This window comes from Sitodiplosis mosellana, unplaced genomic scaffold, assembly GCF_009176505.1.
Source record: "Sitodiplosis mosellana isolate CC-2019 unplaced genomic scaffold, AAFC_SMos_1.0 Smas_scaffold_21, whole genome shotgun sequence".
Lineage (NCBI taxonomy): Eukaryota > Metazoa > Arthropoda > Insecta > Diptera > Cecidomyiidae > Sitodiplosis > Sitodiplosis mosellana.
The window spans coordinates 742,174-750,908 of NW_022595263.1; the positions used below are offsets into that span (position 1 = coordinate 742,174).

Below are 8,735 nucleotides of genomic sequence, written 5' to 3' on the forward strand. Positions count from 1 at the left end.
ACACGGAACACAGCTACTGCGGCTGTTGCAGTTACCGCTGCATTTGCATAAATACATTTCAGCGGAAACATTTCAACTCTATTCTCGGTGGTGGTTGTATGAGGCGACCAAAGCGATGCTCCAATTTTGAAGAAGATGACAAAAGCCAAATTATGATATTTTGAAATTAAAACAGTTAAAAATTCGCTTTAAATTGAAATTTCAATTGTCAGTTCGATATGAATGGAGATTCTGCAGTTTTTTTTTTCAATTGATATACTTTTTCAAACGCAGAAAAAAAAAACAAGAGCGGAAGCATAATGCTGCTATCACTTGGCTATGATAAATGGAATGTACAGTCAAAAGTGATTACTACAATCGATTAATCCTCACAAAATACTGCCGAATTTGACAATTGCCTTTTTGTTATCATTTTAAAATATCCACTTGAATTGGACGGTATTATTTCGTCTGTCAAAAAATGAACGAAAAACTGTGCAGTTGAGGTTTTTCGAGGCGCAAAAATGCGCATGAAAAAACAAAACCAATTCACACTCAACATTGACGATGCGATGCGTTTAAAATACGTAATGTTAATGATAATGAAAATGAAAAATGATTAAAATGGTGTTAAATAATAATTGTGTAATTAAAATGCAAATAATTGCTTCGCAGCTCTCGACCACTCACACTTTTTTCATTGTTCATTCTCGCTCTCTCGGTGTGTGTGAGTTTATTTTTTGCAAGTGCAAAAAATGCGCGTTGCGATATCGAAAGAAGATTTATTACAAAATGCATTCCATGCATATAGAGATGCAATGTGACACTGATTTGTTTGAGTTTTTTTCTCTATCTATCTCTCCCTCACTCTCTACGTGCCTTTTTTTTGCTATTGTTCACGTTCAGTGGCTATTGTTGTAACATTTACAACTATTTTGTTTGAATAATAATGATAAAAGTATTGCAGAGCGAAACGCAAATAAGAATAACAATAAAATAGAACCGATTGAAATGATAGCAACAAAAAAACGAGCGAGGTAACACTAGAAGAGAAAAAAATACGGATTGAATCAACGAACGATACAGAAAATGGGTTTTTGTAATGTGAAAACGATCGACCGAAATCTGCATGGCGATAAAAGCAGTACGCGTTCGTTTCTTTGCCCATGATTTTTTACGGTTATAATTCAGTTTCATTGTTCCGTTGAACGATCGATGCATTTCATATGGATTTGCGATTTGCCAAATTAATCAAAGATTAACACCGCATCGAGAAAAAAAAACCAAAAGAAAAACACTGATTTACATTTTATCAACGAGATAGATCACAAGCGATCGTTATGCATTTTAATTGCGAATTGATACACAAAACTAAACACTTGACTCATTTCTTTTCTTTCACTTACACCGCAATGGAATACATAATTCGTTGCAAGAATTCTTGTTTTGTTTTCTTTTCTTTGTTGTGACGTTTTTTTCTGTACTGTTCAGTACACTCAAGTTCTGTTCTATGTTCGATTTGTTTAATGGCTGTGGCGTGTTGCGTTTATCGCTATTGCGGCCACTTAAACGTTTTGGTTGCACGTACGAATTATTACGGCGATGATGATGAATAATGGATTCAATTTTTCTTTCACTTTGACTATTTTTGTTTTTCCTCCTTGTGCTCATCGTCCGCTGACCGGCTCCACACAATCCAAATGGAATGGGAATATTTAATTGGGCTTTAGACCACTATTTATTTTTTTCTTCCTTCTCTCTTTCCTTCTTTTCTTCTTCTTATTCTTTCCGTCTTCGACACGGTATTGCCAGCGCGCGGCTCATATCACAATGGCAAATTAATTTACAATAAAAATTACTCTGCATTAATGTTCAATGCGAAATGTGTGATTGTAATGAATGCGCACACTGCATTTCGCGTCCAAACCATATGACGGTGAATCGCGCGAATTCACTTCAAACCGTATGCATGCATATGCAATGCAATGCAATGTACGAGAGTAATTGATGGCTGCACTACTTCTGTTCACCATACAACAAATTCATAATTTTCTTCTCTCTCAGTCTTTCTTTCTTTCGCGTTGTTCTCATGTGATTCGTGTTCGTATTGCCGTGTATTCGTTTTTGTTTTGCTTTGATATCTTTGCAAAATACCTGCTTGTTTGTGATGTGATGCCAGTGCTAATGTGCGGCGGTAATATAGAAAAATGTGTGCGCGCGCATAACTTATGCATACGAATAATAAATATTAAATCGTAAATATAAGTTAGTAAGATGTTCTGTGGCGCATAACATTAATAATAGCAACAATTATACAATTAATAAATCATAAAAGTATAATTATGGTTAACAATGCACTGAGAAAAGAGAAAGAGAGAGAGAGAGAGAGAAGAAAAGCAGCACCGGCAAACCAAAGCCACAGCTCAGCTCAGGTGCAATCGGAAGAGTTTTTCTTCTTCTTCTGCTGCAATTCGAGACAAATGCACATTACACAAATTAATGTGCTTTTTATTCACCTTTTATGAAGTGTTGACGATATTTTTCGCTTCGCCGTTTTATGTGACGTTTTTTTTACTTTGGCATGTAAATTTCAGTCGCCTTGAATTGTTACTGAAGGGGATTTTTGTGTTGAGAAGACACACATTTTGGACTCAAAGATGGAATGGAAAATTCGAGAGTTTTAAGAGCTCTTCCCCTTTTTTGGATTCAGCGAACAGACACATGCAACTAAATTATAGGTTCGACGGTCGTGTCTAAATGCGAATCGTATGCACGAACACAACCGACATTCGCTTAGATGCACAGAGACAAACGAAAGAACGAACCAACAAACGAACGAACGAAGAAAAAAAACATGGAATAGATCGAGCGCGAACGTGAACAGACGATGTTTTAACACACGAATGGATGTATTTTATAAATGGAACATCGGCAGAGAGTGCAAACGGTTAAGCCGGAGATTTTCTGATTGGATAAAACGCCTTATTTATATGCTTGGTGAGAAACTGAACATGTGTTCGATTTTGTTCAAAACTGACGGTCGCTTTTTTGTTCGACTCTCGACATCCATTTCCAAAGAGACTGGAAATGGAATGAATTGTTTTGAATGCTAAGAGTTTTAAGTGCACTGGAGACCAGAGAATGAAACTCCAGAAAATTGTTCACGAAGAAAATATCGTTTTGATGTTCAACAGGAAAGTGTTCAGAATGAAATTTTACCCACTCTTAGGGAAATTCAAAGTGAAACTGTAGTAATTTAAGAGACTTTGCATTTTCAACCCAATCGGAACTATTCTAACCCGAATTATTTCCAGTTTCAATGCAATTAAAGACAGTCTTTCGAAAGATTTCCGCTTCGCATTTTTTATGTGATTATTTCAATTTCACAATGAATGCTGATGCAACACTGATGTTGAAAAATGAAGATATATACACAAAAAGTTTTGAATAAATTCAATGAAAGCGGCTAATAGAATCAAGTGGAATTCGTAAAGTGAGACAGAAAATTTAAGATAGAGCAAGAGAGAGAGAGAGAGAGAGAGAGAGAGAGAGAGAGAGAAGACAATGATCGTGTGTATTGCTAATGAGTATGTGGCCAACATTTCACGTAGTAAAATCACACATATACACATACAGAAAAAGAGATTTTCAGACCCAAAAGAATGCGCTTTAGTCCGTCAGAACACACGCTCGTCGAGCAGATACACATCGTCGAGTTGCGTTATGCAATGTAATATTCACTGGATTTGGTAATTTATACCGAAAAAATGTAAATGCTTTTGTAATCATTTGTCGGCTTGGGAATGCCTGAATATTAACCGAATGCACTTTTTGCAAGCGAGAAAGAAAAATAAAGAAAAACCGACGAGAGAGAAACCAGTACAAATCCAAGTGAAAAGAGAGCGCGTATGTGTGCTCATAAATTATGTGGTTGTTGTGTCGGTTGCCAACAACAATTAAAAAGAATGAAAATATCTAGTAAGAAGATTACAATAAAAAAAGCAACGGATATGTATCTTCTTCATTCACACCACCACCGTGTGGTTGTAGGGAAAAAAGCACGCACACAAACACACACATAAACACCAAAAGTATGAATCATTTCAACCAAGGCAACAGAAAAACCGTACACATTCTTTTCGTTGTTTGTTTGCAGATAACTATGGTTGACTCTTTTTTTTCTGCATAAAATGATAACCAGCGAATTGTCGAAAAGAATTGTTGCATTTTCATTCTCTTTATTTTGGCCGATGATAAACGACCAAATCCTTTGAGTTAGTCTTTCGTGTGCCGTGTGCGCGCAACTTCATAAAAACCGAAAAGAACTGCTTTGCGTACGCATCGTCGTGTAATCATCTTCATAAGAATCTGTCTGGTGGAAAAACGCATGCAGAGCAAAAACTAAGAAAAACAACAAATGCTTAAATCGCTATCAAATCGGATGTGTGCTAAATCGGTCGGTCGTTGGAGTTTGCGTGACTTGTGTCTCGCACGTTCATTTCATTTCTTTCATTCATTCATTCATTCAGTATTCTGTGTTTTCTCTCGTTATGTGTGTGTGTGTGTGTGTGTATAAAGTTTTTATTTTCGTTGCTTTTAACCGCTTTTTAATGAATCAGAATGAAAAAAGAACAGATTGAATGCTGTTCATGTCATAGTTTTGCTATATTCATTTTTGTTGTTGTGCAGTCAGTCTCGAGTTTCCTACGCCTTTCAACTTTGTTTCATTTTTTCTTCTCTTCAAATTCAGTCCATTCGGTCGCATATCGCTTTGCGATCAACAACAAAATATAGGTAAATGGGTTTGGTTAAGTGAAACTGAATCGAATTGCATGAATAAAATATATGTATCGCACCGAAGAACCATTTTTAAAATTAGAAATGAAAACAGAGTGAGTGAGAGAGAGAGAAAAAAATTAATTAAAATCTATTGCATGTTGTTCCACTCAAGCAATTAAACTCTTCCACGGCAAACAAAACCAGCTCCATATTTTATATCTTTGCACCTGGATCATGTTTGCGCATTCAACATGGCAATAAAACGTTTTATTCTACATACCGTTTTATTGCTATCGAACAACATAAGTCATCCGAAAGAAGGAGCATTCGATTCAAGAATTCATTCTCGAGAACGACACGGAACTCTGGCATTTCTCTAACGATCGAATTCATTTCGAACCGGAAGAAAACTTCTTGTGATTCTCGAAGCTCAATTTCAAGCTGAAACAGCAATGGCACAATAAAACTATGCATAGAACAGGTTAGCATTCGAGGTGTCAGCTGCGCACTCGTTTACCATTTAACAAAATAGCGAAATTCAATACGAAATCGAATTGAAGGTGAACAAGTGACTGAAAAAAACTTTGGCAAGTTTTATCGTGAGAACGTTGTTTCTGGAACACGAAATCGAGTTAAACATATGCTTGAAAAATTGAGATGGCTCAATAACAACGGGCGTAACGGTCCTCATCGCACACAGTCTGTTTTCTTCTACAAATCGATTACATATTGGTTTCACGATTAATTTTTTTATATTATTTTTGTTGTTTTATTTGTTTTGCATTCGTCCCTTTTCACCCGTTTATGACTGCTCTTGAGTTACGCTTGCTCCAAAAAAAAGATAATTGACCATTTATAACCGATTGCACCCGTAAAATTACCATTTTACAAAGTATTCGTATTTTACATGGCCAACAACTGATCGAAACTATGATCGAAAGATAGAGCTCAACTACAATTGCCGCAATAAAATAGGAGGAAAAATAGTGCATCAGCTGCATCGAAGCGTTCGCACCTTTGTGCGTGTAAAAAGGTGATGAAGCTGACGTAGATGGAAACTCATCCATGCGTTTTGTTCTATTTGGATGCAATAAAAAAACTTCAATAAATTTACTAGGAATAAAAGAAACATTTACGAGCAAAAAAAGCGGAGAATATTTTGTTTTGTTTTATGTTAAAAGACCACCCAAGCTTGTGAATGCTCATTCAGCGCTCATCAGGTGACGAATAAAAACGGTTTTGTGCTTGCAAAAATGCGAAAGATATTCCATAAATATTCAGTGAATAATTTCCAAATAGCTCAGTTTTTTTTCATATTACCTACTCCCTATATCGTGTCTTTCGTTAAACTATTTCGATTTTATGAGCAGCTTTTTTTCAACACTCGATTCGATGTTCGTGTCATTTATTAATTGCAACAATTAATTTAACGTTTGGACTGCTTATTAAGGCGCTATAAGGCGCGTATTTCATTCAATAAAATTGATTTTAAGTGGATACAATAACAAAGAGCAGAAAAATAAGCGAAATCATTGATCAAAATATCGTTGAAATTCCATTTTTCACAAATACGCTTTGAGGATTAGATATTCAACCAAACTGAATTTGAAAGAGATGAAAATAGAAATCAATAGAATAAATTTTCATAGAATTAAAGCAGCTTTTCGGAAATGAGGTGTGACAATGTGAATAAAATTTTTACGCTGCGGATTGTTACGCAACGGCAAAACAAAGAGCGCTGTTTGAATTTGAAAGAGAATATTGCTGGTAAACAATCGATGTGGGGTTGGTTCAGATGGGCTGTGGCTACTAGCTCAATTCAAGTAGAAACGTCGAAAACTTGCTGAAAAGGTCCAGTGAATAAATGATTCAGTGCGCGGCTTCAGCACACCGAAACGAAATAATGATGAACATTTATTTATATACCCGCTGTTCATTTGTTGAATCCAACAAACTAATGCGAGTGTGATGGACGTGATTTCATCATGAGCATTTTTCTATTGACACAGAGTTTGTCCAAAGAGTCGCATTTATATTCATGGAACACATTGTTGTCCGTGGCCATTATCAACTGGACAAGGCATGACAAATAACATTTACTTTTCAATTAGATTAACATGAAATGATTTTTGGATGTTGCAAAAAAAATTTGCGAAAAATTCGCATCTGCGCTTCATAATGATGTACAAATATTTATTCAACTCACTGGTTTGTGCTTAATATTGATTTATTGCAATGAGTTTTGGGCCTATTTACAGCATTTGTTGATGCTGAATTTTAGAATATTTCATTTTATCATTTTAAAGCTGGAAGCAATTCAATTTTTTCAACACGATATAATTCCCATTAGTTGATGTTTTTGGATTAGAGATTCGAGTGAGTGAAAACTAAAATCCTTTTTTAATTAGCGTAATCCCAACATGATCTTTTAATCATAGCTAATTTCTGCATATGAGTAACAAATAGCGGGAAAAAAACGATACGTGAAGTGAAAAAATGTGTGTTATTTTAGTCACTTTTTTGGATCCATTTACACGAGACCCAGGGCTGGTGGGCTTATGCATTCCGACGTCAGTCAAGCGACGCACTGCTCGTGTTAATTATTATTAATGTTACCAGGCTGTGTCGTTTGCAAACTGAGCTAAAACCATTTTGCTGTATTTTTATCTTAACTTCCTCCGCGCAAGCCTATTTTCCGCGTCTGCGGTGATTAAATTTCTCTTGAACATGATTTTTTTGTGGTGAGTGCGCCTCATCAGGCGTTCACAAACCTTTTCACTCCATTAAGACTGGCCACCTTCATTTTGACATGCCACATGCACTTCCGATTCTGCTTGTTTTTTGGAAAGGTGTTTGGAACTATCTTCCGTTGAAGTGAAATCGCACCGAAAAAAGTTGGACAACATGGAAAAAGCACCATAATTATTAGAGTCGTTAGAGTACGAAATAAAAACACACAAATTGAGCATAAAAAATGGTATAAACTTTGAAATTAATCTACTGACAGTGAAAGTAAACACACATAATGAGATTAACCAGTTTTTTTTCGTTTCGATTTCGCTACTGGGTTTCAGTGCGCGCATATGTGAAAACGTGAATGATAAAATCTGCGGTATAAATCAAAAAACCCCAATGAAATTATCAAAATGAGCATACATTACGGCACTTTTTCTCAACAAATTGATTATAAATACGTGCTAATTAGATCTGGTTTAAATTGTTTCTCTCTCTCTCTCTCTCTGTGGTGGTATTCACAAGAGAGATTTCTCCAACCAGCTGTGAACTAATTAATAAGGAAAAATGAGCGAAAATTGAAATGAATGGCTAAAAATTATAATCCATTTATTTTGGCGGCTGCAGCTTAATTTAAATTAATTGTCACAAATTATCAATTGCTGGTAAAAATGCAATATGCTTCAGCTCAATGACTTAAGTATGGAAATCAATTTATATTTTTAGTCATCGATACAGTTGAACGACATAAAAAAATATGGCGATATTTATGTCATTTCTTCATGCATATTTTTCGGTTCATTTTTATAAGTAATGATTGAATTCGGCACGCGCACAGTGCCACCAAATCGATCTTTTCCACCTAATCAATCTTTTTTTGTCGAGTCTTATCTGCTCCAATCATATTTTTTCGCCGTCAATTCTACCCTCGGTTCGTTTGTGATTAAACGTATCGACACAATGCAATACACGACAACGCCTCGGCTCGAGCAAAACAGGTTGGAAAACTTCAACGAAAGTTATAAAACTTTTGTTTTCACTCTTGTTACGTATTTTTTTGTGTTCGTTCGGATTTTCATTTTTGCATATGGACAAATTGCACGGCAACATGTTTGAAGTTTTTCTAACAAAAGCCATTAATCGCAAAACATGATGAATCGAGCGAAAATAAACTGGGAAATTTTCAAGTGAAATTTATGAACTGCGAATTAGAAATCAAATAAGTGAGCGCGTGTGTGTTTGGC

At 35.6% G+C, this 8,735-nt stretch overlaps 1 protein-coding gene across 4 annotated transcripts in view; it reads right to left on the reverse strand.

Annotated features, from left to right (window-relative positions):
* The window catches only part of LOC129568586 (homeotic protein antennapedia), an 82,808-nt gene that overhangs the window by 25,305 nt on the left and 48,768 nt on the right, over window positions 1-8,735 (reverse strand). Inside the window, exon 1 of one of the 4 annotated variants that reach the window (XM_055446662.1) lies at window positions 7,275-7,328. The exons of the other annotated variants lie outside the window; for them this stretch is intronic. The gene's annotated coding sequence lies outside the window, so the exon portion shown is untranslated. Of the gene's footprint in view, window positions 1-7,274; window positions 7,329-8,735 lie in introns of those variants that run through there. 4 annotated transcript variants of the gene reach the window in all.